At 43.7% G+C, this 23,330-nt stretch overlaps 1 protein-coding gene across 2 annotated transcripts in view; it reads right to left on the reverse strand.

The window, feature by feature from the left end:
* Positions 1-23,330, reverse strand: part of LOC129812637 (leucine zipper protein 1-like) — a 98,077-nt gene that overhangs the window by 59,987 nt on the left and 14,760 nt on the right. Inside the window, exon 2 of one of the 2 annotated variants that reach the window (XM_055864379.1) lies at positions 9,587-9,687. The gene's annotated coding sequence lies outside the window, so the exon portion shown is untranslated. The remainder of the gene's footprint in view (positions 1-9,586; positions 9,688-23,330) is intronic. The other variant, XM_055864378.1, reaches the window with a different exon arrangement.

The following is a 23,330-nucleotide window of genomic DNA, read 5'->3' on the forward strand; positions in this document are numbered from 1 at the left end:
CAGAAGAAGAGAACACTGCAGAGCGCAGTCAGGATGCAGCGGCCCGGTCTGAAGAGCAGTGAAACGGCCTACACGTGAGTCACTGTATTTGTATACATGTAATAGTTGCTAATTGTAAAAAAAAAAAAAAGTTTTCTATTTCGCGGATTTCACTTATCGCGGGTCATTTTCGGAACGTAACCCCCGCGATAAACGAGGGATTACTGTACACCCATTGGTCAAACTTCTAACGAACAGACGGCACTCAAAAGGAGTCGATTTTAATATCTACAGTCAATTCTAGCAGCACAAAAACCATTTACTTTATCCACTGTATGGGAAAATGATTTTACACTTGCTGACAGACAACTAAAATGGGAGACAGTATGGAAAAAAATATATTAGGATCATCTGGAAACCCCAACCACTAACTCATTAATTACAAAATATGCCATAGAACCCATCTAACACCTAAAAAAGGCATCACATGGGTATTAGTCCATCGCCATTATGTGAGTTCTGCACCACAGGGGACCTTGGTACTTTTCAGCATGTGCTGCGGAAATGCCAGGAGGTGGTTGAATTCTGGGGGAAAGTCAACAATGTCATCTCTGTACTTATAGATGACATATTGCCATCAGATCCTATAGTGATGTTGCTTGGTGATGACTGACTTGCACTTGTCAGAACACCAACGGAGAGTGTGGTTGTCAAGAACCACAGCAGCTAAGAAAATGATTGTCGGTTACCATTGCAACAATGGCTGCTCGCATTTAAGGAAATTGTACTTATGGAGCTCTCCACGGCCAGGATCCCACAGGGCCAAGGAGTCCACTGTGGACACTTGGGAAAAAAGCAGCAGTGGACATTTATGAAATCTTAACCAACGGGACTTTACATCCATGAATGTGTTTCAACAATTTGAGCCTATTTCTGTGATAGTAAATCTACTGAACAATACATCATAGCCTATGTAATAATAAAAACTAATTATATCATGATTAATTAATTTATTGTACATTTTATGTTATCATATTGCCGGTGGGGGGGGGGGGATTAAAAATGATATATCCATAAATGTATTGTATGAATCTTATGAATTGAAATAATACAATCTTGATGTAAAAAAAAAGAACTCTCAGACCATGAGAAAGAAGATTCTCTGCTCTGATGAAACTAAGTTTGAACTCTTTGGCCTGAATGTCAAGCATCACGTCTGACGGAAAACTTGCACCATCCCTACGGTGAAGCATGGTGGTTGCAGCATCATGGGAGACTAGTTAGGATCGAGACTAGAGGTTGACCGATTAATCGGAATGTCCGATTAATTAGGGCCGATTTCAATTTCGATTTCCCTGCGGACCTGGCATCCTTTCACTCCCTCCTCTCTACATTCTCCTCTTCTGTCTCTGCTGCTAAAGCCAATTTCTACCACTCTAAATTCCAAGCATCTGCCTCTAACCCTAGGAAGCTCTTTGCCACCTTCTCCTCCCTCCTGAATCCTCCTCCCCCTCCTCCCCCCTCCTCCCTCTCTGCTGATGACTTCGTCAACCATTTTGAAAAGAAGGTCGACGACATCCGATCCTCGTTTGCTAAGTCAAACGACACCGCTGGTTCTGCTCACACTGCCCTACCCTGTGCTTTGACCTCTTTCTCCCGTCTCTCTCCAGATGAAATCTCGCGTCTTGTGACGGCCGGCCGCCCAACAACCTGCCCGCTTGACCCTATCCCCTCCTCTCTTCTCCAGACCATTTCCGGAGACCTTCTCCCTTACCTCACCTCGCTCATCAACTCATCCTTGACCGCTGGCTACGTCCCTTCCGTCTTCAAGAAAGCGAGAGTTGCACCCCTTCTGAAAAAACCTACACTCGATCCCTCCGATGTCAACAACTACAGACCAGTATCCCTTCTTTCTTTTCTCTCCAAAACTCTTGAACGTGCCGTCCTTGGACAGCTCTCCTGCAATCTCTCTCAGAATGACCTTCTTGATCCAAATCAGTCAGGTTTCAAGACTAGTCATTCAACTGAGACTGCTCTTCTCTGTGTCACGGAGGCGCTCCGCACTGCTAAAGCTAACTCTCTCTCCTCTGCTCTCATCCTTCTAGACCTATCGGCTGCCTTTGATACTGTGAACCATCAGATCCTCCTCTCCACCCTCTCCGAGCTGGGCATCTCCGGCGCGGCCCACGCTTGGATTGCGTCCTACCTGACAGGTCGCTCCTACCAGGTGGCGTGGCGAGAATCTGTCTCCGCACCACGTGCTCTCACCACTGGTGGCCCCCACTGCTCTGTTCTAGGCCCTCTCCTATTCTCGCTATACACCAAGTCACTTGGCTCTGTCATATCCTCACATGGTCTCTCCTATCATTGCTATGCAGACGACACACAATTAATCTTCTCCTTTCCCCCCTCTGATAACCAGGTGGTGAATCGCATCTCTGCATGTCTGGCAGACATATCAGTGTGGATGACGGATCACCACCTCAAGCTGAACCTCGGCAAGACGGAGCTGCTCTTCCTCCCGGGGAAGGACTGCCCGTTCCATGATCTCGCCATCACGGTTGACAACTCCATTGTGTCCTCCTCCCAGAGTGCTAAGAACCTTGGCGTGATCCTGGACAACACCCTGTCGTTCTCAACTAACATCAAGGCGGTGACCCGTTCCTGTAGGTTCATGCTCTACAACATTCGCAGAGTACGACCCTGCCTCACGCAGGAAGCGGCGCAGGTCCTAATCCAGGCACTTGTCATCTCCCGTCTGGATTACTGCAACTCGCTGTTGGCTGGGCTCCCTGCCTGTGCCATTAAACCCCTACAACTCATCCAGAACGCCGCAGCCCGTCTGGTGTTCAACTTTCCCAAGTTCTCTCACGTCACCCCGCTCCTCCGCTCTATCCACTGGCTTCCAGTTGAAGCTCGCATCCGCTACAAGACCATGGTGCTTGCCTACGGAGCTGTGAGGGGAACGGCACCTCCGTACCTTCAGGCTCTGATCAGGCCCTACACCCAAACAAGGGCACTGCGTTCATCCACCTCTGGCCTGCTCGCCTCCCTACCTCTGAGGAAGTACAGTTCCCGCTCAGCCCAGTCAAAACTGTTCGCTGCTCTGGCACCCCAATGGTGGAACAAACTCCCTCACGACGCCAGGTCAGCGGAGTCAATCACCACCTTCCGGAGACACCTGAAACCCCACCTCTTTAAGGAATACCTAGGATAGGATAAAGTAATTCTTCTAACCCCCCCCCCCCCCCCTTAAAAGAGTTAGATGCACTATTGTAAAGTGGTTGTTCCACTGGATATCATAAGGTGAATGCACCAATTTGTAAGTCGCTCTGGATAAGAGCGTCTGCTAAATGACTTAAATGTAAAATGTAAATGTAAGTTTTCATAACAATCGGAAATCTGCATTTTTGGACACGGATTTGGGCTATTTAAAAAAATTTAATGTTTAAGTAAGTACTGTAAGTAATGGAGGAATGGGCCAAAATACCAGAAAGTGTGTGAAAACCTTGTGAAGACTTACAGAAAAAATTTGACCTCTGTCATTGCCAACAAAGTGTTTATAACAAAGTATTGAGATAAACTTTTGTTATTGACCAAATACTTATTTTCCACCATAATTTGCAAATAAATTCATTAAAAATCCCACAATTTGATTTTCTGGATTTTTCTTCCCTCATTTTGTCTGTCATAGTTGAAGTGTACCTATGATGAATTACAGGCCTCTCTCATCTTTTTAAGTGGGAGAACTTGCACAATTAGTGGCTGACTAAATACTTTTTTGCCCCACTGTATATCACAATTGTCTTTTACCAATTGTTGTCTTTAATACAGTGCTGATAGACAAGTTCCTTACAAATATAACACTTTGTATTCAGGACAAAAAGTGAATTGCTTTGCCACATTTTTTGCAGTATTACTTCATTGTCTAGTTGCAAACAGTATGCATGTTTGAGTATTTTTTTCTGTAAAGGCTTCTATCTTTTCCCTCTGTCAATTTGGTTAGTATTGTAGAGTAGCTACAATGTTGTTGATCCATCCTCAGTTTTCTCCATTCACGGCCATTAAACGCTGTAACTGTTTTAAAGTAACCATTGGCCTTATGGTGAAATCCCTGAGAGGTTTCCTTCCTCTCTGGCAACTGAGTTAGGAAGGACGACTAAATTTGTAGCGACTGGGTGTATTGATACACATTCCAAAGTGTAATTAATAACTTCACCACGCTCAACAAAATACTCAATGTCTGTTTATATATTTTTACCCATCTACCAATAGGTGACCTTTGCAAGGCATTGGAAAACCTCCCTGGTCTTTGTGGTTGAATGCGTTTGAAATTCACTGCTCGACTGAGGGACCTTACATATAATTGTAAGTGTGGGGTACAGAGATGAGGTAGTCATTAAAAAAATCATGTTAAACACTACTATTGCACACAGAGTCCATGCAACGTATTATTCGAGTTGTTCCCAAATAAGCATAGGACTATGGGCTTGTGACTTGAAACAACCCACAGATATTTTTCAAAAGATGCTAATTATCCTCGATTCTTCTGTGGCTAAGTCAAACTTTCTGGTGAAGTATTTTGAATGATTATCTTTCTGTATAGACAGGAGTATTTACAGTTGAAGTCAGAAGTTTATATGCACTTAGGTTAGAGTCATTAAAACTAATTTTAATGAGGAGGAATGGGCCAAAATTTACCCAACTTATTGTGGGAAGCTTGTGGAAGGCTACCTGAAACATTTGACCCTAGTTAAACAATTTAAAAGGCAAAGCTACCAAATACTAATTGAGTGTACGTAAAATTCTGACCCACTGGGAATGTGATGAAATAAATAAAAGCTGAAATAAATAATTCTCTGCTATTATTTTGACATTTCACATTCTTAAAATAAAGTGGTGATCCTAACTGGCCTAAGACAGTGAATTTTTACTAGGATTAAATGTCAGGAATTGTGAAAAACTGAGTTTAAATGTATTTGGCTAAGGTGTATGTAAACTTCCGACATCAACTGTATATAATTTTGGCAAAAGTATTTACTTCCCTATTGGTCCCACCGCTATGCCATTTCTCTCCTGTTTTAATTAGTTTATTTATCAACTTTCTTTCTTTGTCCAGACGCCAAACGCACAATCCTAGTCATATTAGCAACCATCCTAGTTGTTGCATCTTTAGATTCCCCCTCTTTCTAAGTTTAACAGATTTTCATCTCTGTCACATATGGAACCCCAATCAGGTGCACTGTTTAGAATGGTGCTTTTCTTCTTCACACAAATTGCATTTTGGCAAATGTTTGAAAATTATGGTTTCATTGGCTGATTCATTACATGAGTTGCATGTTGTCAAGATGCATTACCATAATCTAAAATGTGATTTCTGTAATTTCTGACACCCTAATAGGTTATGCACCCAATGCATATGGGTCCGGTAAATTTCTCAAATGGCCGGTAAATTCAAATCTTCCCGGTCACGTTTTCCGGCGCCACATTTTCCTAACGGAAACCCTGGTGTGTGTGTGTGTAATGTATGTGTCAAGTAGACCGTAAGTATGTTAGTGAGTGAGCAAGAGAGAGTACTCATGTATGTCGGCAACAGCAAGTGAGTGGGAGAAGAAACAAAACAGATGCCCTCGGGTACAAGTCAAAGACGCTTCAAAAGGCGACTACAAAAGGGAAACCCAGCCACAAGCTGCCCAGTGACGCAAGCCTACCAGACGAGCTAAATGCCTTTTATGCTCACTTCGAAGCAAGAAACTCTGAAGCATGCATGAGAACACCAGCTGTTCCGGACGACTGTGTGACCACGCTGTCCGTAGCCGGTGTGAGCAAGACCTTAAAACAGGTCAACGTTCACAAGGCCGCGGAGACAGACAGATTACCAGAACGTGTACTCAGAGCATGCGCGGACCAACCGGCAAGTGTCTTCCTCTGACATTTTCAACCACTCCCTGACCGAATCTGTAATACCTACATGTTTCAAGCAGACCACCATAGTCCCTGTGCCCAAGAAAACAAAAGTAACCTGCATTAATGACTACCACCCCGTAGCACTTACGTTACCGCCCCCAGGAGGTAAGGGTAGGCAACACATCTGCCACACTGATCCTCAACATGGGGGCCCCTCAGGGGTGTGTTCTTAGTCCCCTCCTGTACTCCCTGTTCACCCATGACTGCGTGGCCAAGCACAACTCCAACACAAATATTAAGTTTGCTGACGACACAACAGTGGTAGGCCTGATCATCGACAACAACGAGAGCCTATAGGGAGGTGGTCAGAGATCTGGCAGTGTGGTGCCAGGACAACAACCTCTCCCTCAACGTGAGCAAGGCACAGGAGATGATCGTGGACTACAGGAAAAGGGCCAAACACGCCCCCATTCACATCAACAGAGCTGTCGTGGAGTGGGTTGTAGGTATCAAGTTCCTTGTGTCCACATCACCAACAAGCTATCATAGTCCAAACACACCCAGACAGTCGTGAAGAGGGCACGACAACACCTATTCCCCCTCAGGAGACTGAAAAGATTTGGCATGGGTCCCAGATCCTCAAAAAGTTCTACAGCTGCACCATCGAGAGCATCCTGACCGGTTGCGTCACCGCATGGTATGGCAACTACCCGGCATCCGACCGTAAGGCGCTACAGAGGGTAGTGCGTACAACCCAGTAAATCACTGGGGCCAAGCTTCCTGCCATATACTAGGCAGTCAGAGGAAGGGCCCAAAAAATTGTCAAAGACTACAGTCACCCAAGTCATAGACTGTTCGCTCTGCTACCGCACGGCAAGCGGTACTGGAGCCCCACGTCTAGGTCCAAAAGGCTCCTTAACTGCTTCTACCCCCAAGGCATAAGACTGCTGAACAATTAACCAAAGGGCAACCAGACTATTTACATTGACACCCCCCCCCCCCCTTTTGTTTTTACACTGCTGCTACTTGTTGTTTATTATCTATGCATAGTCACTTTAACCCTACCTACATGTACGACTAACCTGTACCCTCGCACATCGACTCGGTTCCAGTACTCCCTCTATATAGCCTCGGTATTGTTATTTTACTGTGTTACTTTTGATTATATTTTTTACCTTAGTTTATTTAGTAAATATTTTCTTAGCCCTATTTATTGAACTGCACTGTTGGTTAAGGGAATGTAAGTAAGCATTTCACAGTAAGGTTGTACTCAGCGCATGTGACAAATAAAATGTGTTTTTAAAGGTTGATTAACATATACCCTCTTCCTCCCTCTCTCCGTCGATGTCTTTTGTCAGTCTGTCTGGGTGCCAGCCCTCCCCGGTTGGCACAGCCTGGCAGCCAGAGTGTTGGCATCAGACACCCGCTGCGGCTGCAAGGTGGCACTGTGGGCGCATCAGATTCACTGCATCTCTTGTGCGAGAGGCCGAGAGAGAGGGGTGAGTAACTAAGTGTGGTGGGGTGGTGGGGGGTGGGGGGCAGCATGCGAGACAGCATGTGAGAGAGCGAGCAAGCTACAACGCGGTGGGGAGTGAGCCCACAGAATGCTGAACAGGGCTTTGCCAGACCGGAACACTGCAGCAGGAATGCAGCACTCTCGTGCACTCATCATCACAGGCTAGAGGAGAGTGAGAAAGAGAGGGGGAGATGGAGAGAAAGAGGGAGGAAGATAAGAGTGGGAGGGAGAGAAGTAAAGAGAGATGGGGAAAGGTAGGCAAAGAGGAAAATGAGAGCAAAAAGTGCTAGATAGATGCAGTAGAAAGAGCGGGAGGAAGATAAGAAGAGGGAGAGAAACAGAGGCGGAGTTGTGTAATGCTGTCGGTGGTGAATGGGGAACAGACGTCACACTGTCTGGCGTAGCTCTGCCGCTGCGACAGAGCAGAGACGGGAGCCTCAACCCCCCCCCCCCCCTCTTGGCCTATAATGCAGCGGTATTTAATGACACATACAGTAATAAACCCATGGAAATAAACTGAGGAAAGGGGTGGAACTATACAGAGAATGAGGAGGAGAGGACTCTAGGTTTCAGCTTACCTGCTACACGAGTCCACAGAGACAGACAGACCCATAAATGTGTCTGGGATACGCACACAGAGACAGCTTGATTGACACATTACTGTCAGAGCCATCTTTAAATATAGCTGATTACAATATATGTTGGGATATAGCCACTTTAGCCTCTACCACTGGGAGATATGGCACAGCATATCACATTCATACAGCCTCTTTACTCAAATACAGTCTATGCCCTTTACCATGGCAACTAGGCTTGGGAGATATACCATATACCGGGGTATTTCGAAATACCGACGGTATGATTTCCAATACCGCAAAAAAATATAATACAACAATTATGTTGGAGGCACCCCCACCACGCAGGGGCACGTGCTACGTGCTAAGTATAAGAAATCTGTGTCAAGTAAATGATATCCAGCTCAGAGCTCCAGCTGTGCATTTGGTTTGCTAACGTGCTAGCTAAGTGGCTAGACGTCAAGATCAAGCTTCTCGGGTACAGCAAAGACATTCAATCCCTTCCTGGATCAAGATCCCCGTTGCCTAAATTGTTTTGTGCAGTAAAAAAAAAAGAAATGGTGCCCCTTGTGTGCACATTTGGTAATACGTACACCCCGGTATGGTACAGCAACGGTATGAAAATCTGGATACCACCCAACCTTAACGACAACAACCCAATGGGAAGACCAATTAATAAAGGCCTCTATGGGATTGAACTGTCTCCTTTGAATACTTTATAATTTCACCACAGGTAGTAATTAGTCATAGACACTCCGCACAGTTACTAGCATGCTGAAGACAGTGCCTGTAGCCTGACTAGACCAGTCAGGCTGCGTTTAGACAGGCATCCCCAATTATTTTATCCCCCCCCCCCCACTAATTCGTATTTTGACCAATCAGATCAGCTAAAAAATGTGATGGTCAAAAGACAAATTAGTGGAAAAAAAGATCAGAGTCAGGCTGCCTCAGTGATTTTATTTGGCTTCTCCCAGTGCTGAGTAAGTTTGACAGAGAGAGCACATTACCGGGAGGGTGTTACCAAGGGTCTCCAGGTGAGCCGGCACTCTGTGCGTGCCCTCTGTATATGTGCGAGTTTGCCATTCCTTGCTGACCTATGGGTACAGGGAAGGAAACACGGCGCCAGATTGAGTGCAACACTGACCTGGCCCACCAGGAAACCAGCTCACAAAGGGTTCAGAGGTAAGGAACGGCCTTGGAATCCGGAACCTTCCCCACCACATTTTCTCTGCGTTTCCTCTTTCAACTGAGCAGCTGGACGCAGACTCATTGCCATACACACAGTATGGGAGCGTACGTACGCGCACACACCACACACGAGAGAGTCACCTTTTTTTTTTTTTTTTTAGAAAGAAACAGTCAGTCAAAGGCAGACTGTCTGTTTCTCTCAAACTGCGACTGTCAAAGAGAGACATTCGGTCACAGTTTGAATGAAACAGCATGTCAAAAAAGGCCAGTCAAGGTTAGATAGAGACGGTCCTGAGAGGGTGTTTACAGACGGACAGACAGGCACACACACTAATATATGATAATATAAAGACTGAACTGTAGCTACTGTAAGCTTGTGTGTAAACATGGCCTTGACAAAGACAGTCAAAAACACACATACCGTAAACTTACTTTCTATGGACACATCCTCGTCTTGGGTGCTAAGCAGCTGGTAAATGTCTGTCACCGGATGGTTTCACTAAGGAGCTTCATCCGCAAGCCCTATAACCAGAGGAAAAACACAGAGGACAAACATTACTATGGGTTTCTCATGATTCTACCATATGAATGATTCATAGCTTAAAATGTCACCATTGTTGTGCTAGGTACTGACTCGTAAGTCAGTCAGCCGACAACGCCTTCAGTGTAAAATGAACCATTCATATTGAGGCATATTGGCTACGAGGTGGTCTGAGAAGTCGGGCAGATATGTGTCACATTTCGTTGCGCCTCAATTGTCTCATGCATGACCAGACAACTTGTTTTTGGCTGGCCCAACAGTGCTCCATTCATTCCATTCTATGTCTAGGGCTGGGAATTGCCAGGGACCTCACAATATTATCACCACACTTAGGTGCCGATACGATATATATTGCGATTCTATATGTATTGTGATTCGATACTGTCATTTTATTGCAAATTGATGTTCCAAACATATTGCTCACCATATGGTCTGCTGCAGAGGGACAAGAGAGAGCCATGAGAAAATTTGTTTTGATCAGACAAAGAAATATATTTTTAAAAAGTGCTGAAAACAAATTGGCTCCCTATTTAAAAAGGAGAACAAGCTATGAAGGAAAAATACTGGTTTTGGTGCAGGTACAGTCAACTAGCGCAAAAATAATGTGATATTGTCAAAACGATATCAAATCGATACTTGAGTCAAATATCGCTATAATATTGTCAAACAATTATATATTGCGATATGCAACTGTGTACATTTTTTCCCCATCACTACACACAACGTTGCCTCAATGTTCGACTCAACGTGGAATTTCTACTCAAAAGTGTGCCAAGACGAGTGATAACGAGGTCCTCAGAAGTATACTGTAATGTTGATATTGTCATGGCTGAAGTACATCATCTTTTTACCTAAATGTAACCACCAATTGACTCTCCTGTTACTACAACGTCAATGTTTCGGATCCCAGTTCGTTGGCATGTCCTTACAGATATTTCAGACACCCCAAAAGACCTCAGACATTGACCAGGGACAAACCCTCCATTTCACAACCAAATAAAGAAGTAAACAGGCTCGCACGTCATGACTCACCATTATTTTCAAGCCCCAAACACTCTGAAGTGGCCCTTTCCTCGCTCTGTGTGGTTTCCCTTAAATCATTGAAAACCAAATGGTAAACTGAACATCAGCCACATCCTTCTCGAAGGCGGCCTCGGCCCTCATCCTTTACACGCAGAAACATGCATCCCCGTCTACGTCAGCTGAATAGTAGGGAGTATTATTACGCCTTTTGCCTAACAATTTAAACTACGACCACTAGCAGAAAAACAGCTTGAGAAAGTACATCAAGTTACTTCAGAAATTGTACCGTTCCATGATTACGCCAATGACATGCCTGAAAAGCATAAGTAAAATACAGAGAAAGGCTGTACTAAGGGGACGAGAGCAGAGGAGAAAGAAAGTGTGTTGGGGGAGAGATCATGTAGCATTTCCTTAACTCAACATTTCATGGCCTTAAAATACACGCAGGGTTATTTTGCGCTGGGGCTGGTTTGCACGGGAGCCCATTTCCTGCGAGTGATTAGGGGGGGGGGGGGGGCTGTGGCTCACTCAAAGTTCTCGGGTTGTTTTGTCTGCGAGCGAAGTAAAGGAATGCCCAAATTAAACATGCTGAACAGGACGCCCTGAGAGGTATGAAGGCGGGAGGGTGGAGTACGACATGAAAAAAAAATAGAACACCAAATAGATGTAATTTGCAGGCGATTTACAAACCGCAAGTGCATGCCTCCTGCTCGTATTTGCATTCCATCAGATAGGGAAGTTGGACAGCAATGTTGTACCATATTGATAAAGCTGTCATATGCCCCGAAGGCAAGCAGCCTGCGAGCTCCTTCATTTCACTCAAAACCTGAAGGGCTTGTTGTAATGCGCTATTATAATAGGTTATCCCAAGATGAAAAGTACCCTCAAGTCTTCTTCTCTTTCAAACGGCTCGGCTTTTGTCCCGCACTGTACACCCAAACATAAGGAAGAGAGCGAATCTCAACAAATGAAAGCACAGTACTTCACAATTCTCATCGTGATCACCAACAGCAGTAATACTAGCCTACTGCTACTGCACTTAATTTCAAAATACTTACAGTACATTCCCCAGGCCAATGCACTCAACAGGGTGACTAACTTGGGTAAAAAGGTATTTCTTGGACTTTACCAACAATTCAGAATTGATTGGTATTGCTTTCTTGTAAAGGTCTGCTGCCCATTCAGGGATTTTGTGTTTGGCATGTGTGGGGGACCAGATGTCTCTTAGACCTCCAGCTCGGAGGGAGAGCAGATAAAACAGGACTTTAACTGCATTCTTTCATGGCCGATGCTGGGGCCCACCTATCCACACCCATCCTCAGACCAGCATGAGGGGAGGAGAGGGAAATGAAGGGAGAGGAAAAGTGGAGGAGAGGGAGCGAGAGACGGAGAAAGGGAAAAATCTAGAAAAAAAAGGGAGGATGTGAGAAAGGGGATAGTTACAAAAAGTTGGTCGGTCCAAGTGGGTGGGTGAACAGTCACTGTGCCCTTGTTTGACCAGGGAGGGGAAAAACATGCCTCTGCGTGCCAGATGTGAGTTATCAAAGTAATCAAGGGCACCAACACAGTCAAATTAAAAGATGTCTGTCACTGAGGGAAGGAACGAGGATGCTGAGTATAGCAGCATGCCACAGTGAGAAAATGAGAATGAGCAAACCGTGGCTCCATTAAGTAACTGAATCCAACGTGTAGAACCATGACAGGGCATTGTTCAGTTCACAGCAAAGGGAAGGAGGGCCAGCTTGACAAAAAAATCCAGACACACACAAAAAAAGAATGTTGGATCATAAAAAAGCCTGGTATTCCAGAACACAAATGAGCTAGTCAGGTCTGGGAGTGTTAAGGATTCCTGTGGGGCAGGAGCTAGCTACCGTGGTAGCCAGGCCTTCCTGTAGCCTTTTTACTCAGGACAAAGGCAGGCCCATGTCACAGAGGCGGGGAGGGAAGGGCAGGAATGCCAGACGACGAAGTGCCTGACATATCCTAATATGGGTATATGCAGGTGCAATAAAACAATCATAGCGACACAGCGTAAATCACCTTGACACGACGAAAGTTGGCTACTGTACAAGGGAAAGTGGATTTCATGAAACCTACGAGCAAGACGGTGGAGAAAACACTCAAATGCTCTCTCACAACTCTTTGCGATTCTCTATTACTTTTCTTTGTAGTGCAGGACAAGGCTTACATCTGTGTATGGAAAACCAAACCTATAACAGAGACTTCACACTTAACTCAAGTAGTACATTTTAAGCGTAATATGGAACTTTAGCAGAAAATGTGACGTGATGCGAATGAGCTACCAATGGGCATGGGAAAAAAAGAAGGAGATGAAGGAGTGGTATATGAGAGGAAGCATGAGGGCCCTCCAGATGGCGGGAGAGTGATGCCTCACATGGACCGTGTGTTGCCTCAGCAGACCCCTTCACCAGAACGGGCCAAAGTCAACACAGCACTCCAACCAGAGAAGTCAGAGAGAACAGATCAAACAGTGATGACGGCCCTATTTCTGTCCCCCAACGCCTGGATACAGCAAGACCCTGCGACGTGAAAACGAGCCAGCAGCTTCGAAATATTCATTCAAAACAGAGCAAAAAAAAAAAAAGTGGTTCACCAACCATTCTATTTTTATGGCTATTTAGCTTGCGCTGCGAGACTGCTCGCATGAGGAGTTTCAAAAGCAAAATGGGCTGGCTGGAAAGAGAGAAACTCAACCAACTCATTACACGCTGGCCCTTTTCAACGCGCTGATGGAGTTCGAGATGAGTCGTCTCGAAAATAACACTGAGGGGGGAAAAAGCGACGTATTGACGAAAGCTTCCATCCATACACGTTAGCGCTTATGCAAAGCAAAATAGAGAATAAGTCACTTGCATAGCATCAGAAGAAAATAGGAGTACACTCCGAGTGAGGGAGCAGTAAAAGGGTGTTGGGTCGCCCTAGCGTCTGAAAATTCCTTACCCTGAGAACATGAATATTTTCTGATCACAAGAAATTATCCGGAGAAGGAATTTTATTTTGAAAGCCGCCTGTTAGATCCCAGGTGGAAGAGAGACGTGTGCAGGGATTGTACATGTAGGCGCTACGTTACAGTGCTGGAGGGAGAACGACAGAAACACAGGTCCATATCCATTATCCCACAGGATTGCCGTACCACATCAACAAGAGCCATCCCTGTCCAGCCAGCAGCAAACATAATTGACAAGGCTAGTTTTACACAGTTCACATCCAGACTAGAAGATGCGTCAGTCCGTTCAAACCAACCTGAAACGTCCCAACCTTTTAAAGCTACTAAAATACCCTTAAAGAGCAACTCCGCCACATTTCAACCTCATATTCATTGTCTCCATTATCTCCAGCACAAAACCAGTGGCTACATATGTTTTACCCAATGACATCAACCAAAGTTAAACATTTTAAAAACAGTGATCATCAAACCCTACGAGATCTCAGTGACGTGGGGAGCAAGAAAATACCCTCCCTCTCCCTCTGGCTAGAAACTCGTTGCAGGTTTGAAAAACCACAATTTCTTACTCCTTCAAGGGTTTTTCTTTATTTTTTCTACATTGTAGAAAAATAGTGAAGACATCAAAACTATGAAATAACACATGGAATCAAGTAGTAACAAAAAGAAAGTGTTAAACAAATCAAAATATATTTTAGATTCTTCAAAGTAGCCACCCTTTGCCTTGATGACAGCTTTGCACACTCATGGCATTCTCTCAACCAGCTTCACATGGAATGCTTTTCCAACAGCATATGAGGAGTTCGCACATGTGTTGAGCACTTGCTGGCTGCTTTTCCCTCACTCTGCAGTCCAACTCATCCCAAACCATCTCAATTGGGTTGAGGTCGGGTGATTGTGGAGGCCAGGTCATCTGATGCAGCACTCAATCACTCTCCTTCTTTGTCAAATAGCCCTTACACAGCCTGGAGGTGTGTTGGGCAATTGTCCTGTTGAAAAACAAATGACAGTCCCACTAAGCGCAAACCAGATGGGATGGCGTATCACTGCAGAATGCTGTGGTAGCTATGCTGGTTAAGTGTGCCTTACATTCTAAATAAATCACTGACAGTGTCACCAGCAAAGCCCCCCCACATCACACCACCTCCTCCATGCTTCACAGTGTGAACCACACATGCGGAGATCATCTGTCACCTACTCTGCGTCTTACAAAGACACAGGTTGGAACCAAAGAAAATCACACATTTGGACTCCAGACCAATGGACAAATTTCCACCAGTCTAATGGCCATTGCTTGTGTTTCTTGTCCCAAGCAAGTCTCTTCTTCTTATTGGTTACCGGGCAGCAATTTGACTATGAAGGCCTGATTCACGCAGTCTCCTCTGAACAGTTGATGTTGAGATGTGTTTGTTACTTGAACCCTTAAGCATTTATTTGTGCTGCAATTTCTGAGGCTGGTAACTAATGAACGTATCCTCTGCAGCAGAGGTAACCCGGGTCTTCCTTTCCTGTGGTGATCCTCATGAGAGCTAGTATCATCATAGCGCTTGATGGTTTTTGCGACTGCACTTTTCCTCATTGACTGACCTTCGTGTCTTAAAGTAATGGACTGTCATTTCTCTTTGCTTATTTGAGCTGTTCTTGTCATAATATGGACTTGGTCTTTTACCAAATAGGGCTATCTTCTGTATACCACCCCTACCTTGTCACAACACAACTGATTGGCTTAAACGTAAGGAAAGAAATTGCACAAATTAACTTAAGGCACACCTGTTAATTGAAATGCATTCCAGATGACTACCTCATGAAGCTGGTTGAGAGAATCCCAAGAGTGTGCAAATCTGTCATTAAGACAAAGGGTGCCTACTTTGAATGATCTCAAATATAAAACATATTTTGATTTGTTTAACACTTTTTGGTTACTGCATGATTCCATGTGATATTTCATAGTTTTGATGTCTTCACTTATTCTACAATGTAGAAAACAGTAAAAAGAGGTATAAAGTAGGTGTGTTCAAACTTTTGACTGGTACTGTAGGTAGACATTGGTTTGGTGCTGGAGATAATGCGAGAGGTAGAAAAGTGTCAGAGTTGCCCTTTAACCTTGCTAGCCTCCGAAGACACATGATCTGGAGTAGGAGTATTACAAATGACAAGAATAGGGAAAGCACCATATTTTCTTTGAAGGTACTTTCTCAGTGTTTTGTTACTTACTGCCCCCCCTCCAGGCAACCAGCACAAACCATGGTACTGCCTGCGAACCAACAGAGACAGTGGATTTATGAAACCAGTTATGGGGGTGGATGTTGATACAGGTGTCGGTGTCATCCCTCTCCTACCCTCCTGCACTCTCTCCCCCCTTTCGTTCTCTCTATCTGCAGGGTCGGGCCAGAAGAGGGATTTCTGTCATTCAGCCAGACTAAGCCGGCTTCCAGAAGCGCTCCCTCGCTTTCTCCCTCTTTCACACGCATGAGTTACAGTGCGACTGACACACCCACGGCCCGATAGGGATGTGTAAAACATGCAGGGTGGTTGCCACAGCAACATGAGCCAACGGGTCATAAACACCCCCTCTTCCTGGATCCCAAGGCTGGACGGAGGCCACGGCTGTTATCTCAGGGGCCGAGTGACATCACTCAGTGAGGACTCATTCACATGCAGTCCAGCAGCTCTCCCCGTTCGGCTGATAACAGAGAGGACCTGAGGAAGAGTGGGTGTAAGACCAAGACGGTTTGTTTACCTGGGGCTTTAGTTGGCTTACAGTGCCTTCAGAAAGTATTCACACCCCTTTACTTTTGACACATTTTGTTGTGTTACAGCCTGAATTTAAAATCAATTCAATTTAGATTTTGTGCTAATGGCCCACACACACAATACCCCATGTCAAATTGGAATTCATTTTTACAAATGAATTAACCATGAAAAGCTGAAATGTCTTTTGTCAATAAGTATTCAACACCTTTGTTATGGCAATCCTAACAAAGTTCAGGAGTAAAAATGTGCTTAACAAGACACATATGTTGCATGGACTCCCTCTGTGTGCAATAATAGCGTTTAACATTATTTTTGATTGACTACCTCATCTCTGTACCTCACACACAATTATCTGTATAAGGTCCCTCAGTCGAACAATTAACTTCAAATACGGATTCAACCACAAAACCAGGGAGGTTTTTCCAATGCCTTGCAAAGGGCACCTACTGGTAGATGGGTAAAAATATGTACTGCCGGGTGGCGCATAGCGTCGTCCGGGTTAGGGAGGGTTTGGCCGGTAGGGATATCCTTGTCTCAGTATGTAAAATGTAATGAAATGAAGAAAAAAAAAATGTCATAAAATGTATGCACTCTACTGTAAGTCGCTCTGGATAAGAGCGTCTGCTAAATGACTAAAATGTAAATGTAAAACAGACATTGAATATCCTTTTGAGCATGGTGATGTTATGAATTACACTTTGGATGGTGTATCAATACACTCAGTCACTATAAAGATACAGGTGTCCTCCCTAACTCAGTTGCCGGAGTGGAAGGAAACCGTTCAGGGATTTCACCATAAGGCCAATGGTAACTTTAAAACGGTTACAGAGTGTAATGGCTGTGATAGAGAAAACTGCAGATGGATCAACAAATCAAATTTTATTAGTCACATGCGCCGAATACAACAGGTGTAGACCTTACAGTGAAATGCTTACTTACAAACCCCTAACCAACACTGCAGTTTAAAAAATCTGAATAAGAACAGTGTAGTTACTTCACAATACTAACCTAACTGACAGAATGAAAAGGAAGCCTGTACAGAATAAAAATATTCCAAAACATGCATCCTGTTTGCAATAAGGCACTAAAGTAAAACTGCACAAAATTTGGCTAAGAAATGAACATTTTATCCTCAATACTAAGCGTTATGTTTGGCGCAAATCCAACACATCACTGAATTATATTTCATATTTTTAAGTATTTTTATTTTTTTATTTTATTTTTTTTACCGTTATTTTACCAGGTAAGTTGACTGAGAACACGTTCTCATTTGCAGCAACGACCTGGGGAATAGTTACAGGGGAGAGGAGGGGGATGAATGAGCCAATTGTAAACTGGGGATTATTAGGTGACCATGATGGTTTGAGGGCCAGATTGGGAATTTAGCCAGGACACCGGGGTTAACACCCCTACTCTTACGATAAGGGCCATGGGATCTTTAATGACTTCAGAGAGTCAGGACACCCGTTTAACGTCCCATCCGAAAGACGGCACCCTACACAGGGCAGTGTCCCCAATCACTGCCCTGGGGCAGTGTCCCCAATCACTGCCCTGGGGCATTGGGATATTTTTTAGACCAGAGGAAAGAGTGCCTCCTACTGGCCCTCCAACACCACTTCCAGCAGCATCTGGTCTCCCATCCAGGGACTGACCAGGACCAACCCTGCTTAGCTTCAGAAGCAAGCCAGCAGTGGTATGCTGGGTGGTATGCTGCTGGCTATAGTGGTGCATGCATCATGTTATGATTGTCATCGGCAAGGACTAGGACGTTTTTTCAGAATAAAAATAAATGGAATATCACAGTCAAAATCCAGAGGAAAACCTGGTTCAGTCTGCTTTCCAACAGACACTGGGAGACAAATTCACCTTTCAGCAGGACAATAACCTAAAACACAAGGCCAAATATACACTGGAGTTGCTTACCAAGACAACATTGAATGTTCCTGAATGGCCTAGTTACAGTTGACTTAAATCTACTTGAAAACCTATGGCAAGACTTGAAAATGACAATGATCTACACACTTGACAGCTTGAACATTTTTTTAAATAATAATTTTGTACAATCCAGGTGTGCAAAGCGCTTAGAAACTTACCCAGAAAGACCCACAGCTGTAATCACTGCCAAGGGAGATTCTAACATGTATTAACTCAGGGGGGCTAATTTTCATACATTTTCACAAATGTAAAAAAAAATGTTTCGTCCACTTTGACAAAGTATTTTGTGTAGATCGTTGACAAAAAAAAGACATTTAATTTTAAACAAATCAAGGGGTGTGAACACTTTCTGAAGGGAAAGTAAAATGACCAGATTCTATTTATAAGTGCTTACTTGGCTATAGCAGGCAGGGCTCTCTCTGGGTCTAAATTATAATGAGGTGGGTTGGTTGATAGTTGCTCCAGGTTGTTAACCAGATGCCCTCTCACTCTCTCAAACACCAAATACACTAATCACAGCCCACTCTTCTTCTCTTCAATCCTCCCTCTGGGGAAGACTAGAATCCAGCTGCCCAAAAATTAAAAAAATGAACAAGGCATGGAACGAGTAAAGGAGGAACTGCCAAGAATGGAAAATTACACATTTTACCCACGTCTCCCCCTATCCATCACTACCCATCCTCCCCTCACACACTTTGAAGCGCGAGTAAAATCTTGAGGCACCTCTGGCAAAGTCAGTCAACCACACATTTGCTGTCAATGTCTTCTCAAGAGTTCCTACGAAAGCAGCAGCTAGCTAGCGCTGTAAGAGACCAAATTCCAACACGAGCCCCCAGATGAACTCCTGGCGAGGCTGGACCGACCTGCCCTCTGTTTTTAGTTCTCCGTACCTGCTGTTGGCAGAGGACCATCTTGCCCGAAAAGGCAGCAGAAAGTAAGAGACCAAATATCGTTAAAAAAAGAGATGCTTTAGAACATTTGTCCAGCTCAAATACCATGGTGCGGGAGTTGAAAGAGACCGATTACAATACTCAAAATGGTATAGTGCTCCGTGTAGAGCTGAGTGATATGGACAAAAATCCATATTGCGATAAATTGCCTCAATTGATGCTATAACAACAAATTGAACGATAACTTTATAACAATGTGCACCAGTTTTTTATTATTATCCTTTAAACTACTACAATGGTTGTAGCCTTCTATTGTCCTATTAACAATCACCCATATCAGCAAACTTATTTCATTTCAAACTTCACATTTCTCTAGTATAGGCTACTTATCGTAATGAACGTTACCAGCTAAAATGCCTATGATAAGTGATCAGTATGGTCGGTGTCGATCATTTTCGGTTTATCGTCCCAGCTCTAGTTCAGAGTATAAACGGTAAAAGTCTAGTGAGAGGCCCCAAATAATACAAATCAATTTTCTAATTTTCCTTTCTGGTGGAGTAGCTTCAGCATGGAGCAGGTTTGTGTGTGTGTGTGTGTCTGAGACGCGCGGTCATGGAACAGTGACTGTTTGATGAGGAACCTTATCATTGTGACATCATGGGCTGGGTAGAAGTCGTCTACCATCTTCAGAACTAAATAATTGCATTGTCTCATAAAATAGAAAAAACATATAATATTGTTTGTTCTACATATCATAAAGCTATGATTGATAATAGCCTATTCAAATAATATTTTGAATGGAACTTGTCGTTTGATCGGGAGAAAGCCATGCATAAAACGATGAAGTTAGCCTTCATATAGGCCTCTCGAATGGAGAGAGAAGGGAAAGGCTAAGTTCTGACATTTTTACAGCCAAACACAAGATAGTTAAGGAGTATCCGTTATAATAGGTTTAGACTATTGCCTAAAGCCAATGCATCCGACAGATAGAAACGATATCTGACTGGACATTGGTGGAATTCTCCATTCTTTCTGGCCTACATTCCTCTATTGTGTTCCGTATCACATATTTATTGAAATAGACTATAGCAAATAGGACTAGGCAAATGACTTGGAGTGTCACATGTGTGCTGTCCTGCTGTGCACTGGGAGACGCCGTTCTATATTGTGGAGGGCCAGCCATGTTCAAATAGGCTGAACCGTCATCTGTCACATCACGATGTCATCCCCATCGATAGACGATGCCTGTCAATCATAGTCGATAGACGATGATATCGTAATGTTGCCCAACCTTAACACACAATGTTAAGGACATTAATAACAAGTTTCTATCCATACATCCCTTTTAAGGATAAACGGTTCAGATTTCTCTTTTCAATAACTTCCAAAAATACTCCTGGAACAAGCTGAAAAGGAGGGTGGACTCCTCGTGTGAAAGCCTAAAGGGACACGTCGGGAGCCGCAGATAATGGGTGGGAAATGTTTTTGTTTTTTTATTGCCCCTTTAAAATGCACCAACACAGAAAAATCTAAAACATTAAAACGGGTCATCATGTAACTAAGCAGGAAACGTATTATATTCTAGTGTCGCAGCAACATCAACAAAATGTGTGTGTTTCAATGATAAAGAAATGGAGGATTGCTAAGCAGGCCAAATGAAAGTTTACCCCCTTCTGAACATTCCTTACTCTCTAATGCCTTCACATGGTTTACAGGTCAGTTCATTTAGGCTATGATGGAGGATAACAGGCTTTAGAGGTCCATAAATATGAACTACTGGGGCAACGAAACGTTTTGTAAGTCTGATGCGTGAGCCTCAATTTTGGGATAATTCGTAACGATTTCAGATAGGTGCCAAAAAAAGATGCCTGAGAAACTTCGGTAAGAAATCTGAGGCAATATGTTTAAATCACTTCTGTAGCCTCCTTGTACTGACCAAAAAGTAGGCCTTAAAAAAAACTTACATTAAAAAGAGTAACAAACAAGTGAGGTGGAGGTAGAGACCAACAGAAAGACCAAGCAGCAGTAGGCCTACAGCTAGTGGATCATATGGGTAAATAATCCAGAAAGGTAGTTTTTACAATCTCTGTACTGATCAATTCCTCACATTCAAACACATCACACCCGTTATGCCAGCCGCTAATGCTCTGTCTGTCAAAAGCTTGTATCGATTCACAATACAAACGTGGAAGCCACGGAGAGATTTTCCCAAGGGCACCTTCTACGGAAAACGGAAAGGCTACAAAGTGCAGGGTGTGAAAATAAAGTATTTATTGGCTCAAGTAGGTTTTGGTCAATTTAGCAAAAGCCAGCTAATGCTAACAGTTTAGTCAGACAAACAGCCTTGTCATCTACAAAGGCAAGAAAATATTTACTATTACAATTGGGCACACTCAAAGAGCGTTTTATTTGAGCCATGAGGTTGCTCATAATTATAAGGAAGGACAACAGTTATCTGCCAAAGCTTGGTATTAACATACTGGGTTGCTAGCTTGTCACAAGAGTAAGAAAGAGCCACATGTATACTAGGGCTGAGAATTGCTGGCGACCTCAACGATCCAATATCACTGTACTTAAGGTGCTGATACGATATATATTGTGATTCTCACAATTCTATATGTATTGTGATTTGATAGCGATCCGATGTTCCAAATATGTTGGTCACAGTAGGACAAGAGAGCCATGAGAAAACGAGTGTTGATCAGTCATGGAAATAAAAGCACTGAAAACAAATTGGCTCCCTATTTAAAAAAGGAGAAGCAGCTATGAACAGAAAATACTAGAGTTTTGGTGCAGGTACAGCTAACTAGCTCAAAAACTATTTTGCAATAGTAAAAAAAATATGATATATAGTCAAAAATAATATCCAGAAATGTAACTAACGACCCCCCCCCCCCCCCATCATCACTAATGTATACAAGGAACTTGACATGTATTAGTTCTGATCCAGTTGAATTCCAGGAACAGGCACTTTAAAAAAAATAATACTTTATTTAACTAGGCAAGTCAGTTAAGAACAAAGTCTTATTTACAATAACGGCCTAGGATCAGTGGGTTAACTGCCTTGTTCGGGGGCAGAACAACATATTTTTTACCTTGTCAGCTCTGAGATTCAATCTAGCAACCTTTCGGTTACTGGCCCAACGCTCTAACCACCAGGCTACCTGCCGCCCCACTTACATACATTGAGAAAAGAGTTAATTGATCAACTGGTCAGATCAACTTGTTGATTCATCATGATCCTTGTGGTCCCAGAGCTCTGACTATATTGACAGTAACTGACGTCACAAAGCCACGTGCTCCATCAAAGCAGGCCACCAAGAAAACGCTGCTCGTCGCTCCACAAAGAGTCCTTTCCCTCCCTACCCACAATCACCTGCTGCTTGGGTGAGCATCAATCCCCCATCAGTGGGTTGAAAGAGGTTTGCAAGATCCAATCGGAACCTCCAATAATGACCAGTCCATGCATGCTTTAACACCAACAAGGCCAAAGTCACAGCAAAAAGGACATGCCAACACAAAGCCACTCACGACTCAATCATGTTGGCCCCTTAGCCGTATTGTACCTTTTATCTTGCCACACACACACACACCTCGCCGCTTGTGGCATACTCAAACCAAAATGTATCAGTTCCAAAGGGTTGGAAGGCTAAATTAACTAACACCAAATGAAACTCAAGTCCCCCCTGGGCCTTACGTCACAGCCCTGTTAAACGTTAAACATGATACAGCATGACAACAGTGACAGGCGACCTAGATTAAGCCATAGCGCAAAGCTACACCACGAGGCAATATATTGTGTCCCTCACAGGATTAATGGGTCGTTCCATTTGATTTCAATGACTTTTTGACCGCAACAGTTTTGATTTGAACAACAAACAAAAAATTCTATACATATTTGCCCATGGTAGAAGTGGTCAGAAAGTCACTTTTTCTGAATACCAAAATATTTAGGAGATAGAAGTGCTCAAAGTTGACCCATTTTCATACCCCACCCTACCATGAGGCATCCATGTCTTCATCACTGGAAAAGTTCTTCTGAGTTTGATGTCATTTA

Source organism: Salvelinus fontinalis, chromosome 16, assembly GCF_029448725.1.
Source record: "Salvelinus fontinalis isolate EN_2023a chromosome 16, ASM2944872v1, whole genome shotgun sequence".
Lineage (NCBI taxonomy): Eukaryota > Metazoa > Chordata > Actinopteri > Salmoniformes > Salmonidae > Salvelinus > Salvelinus fontinalis.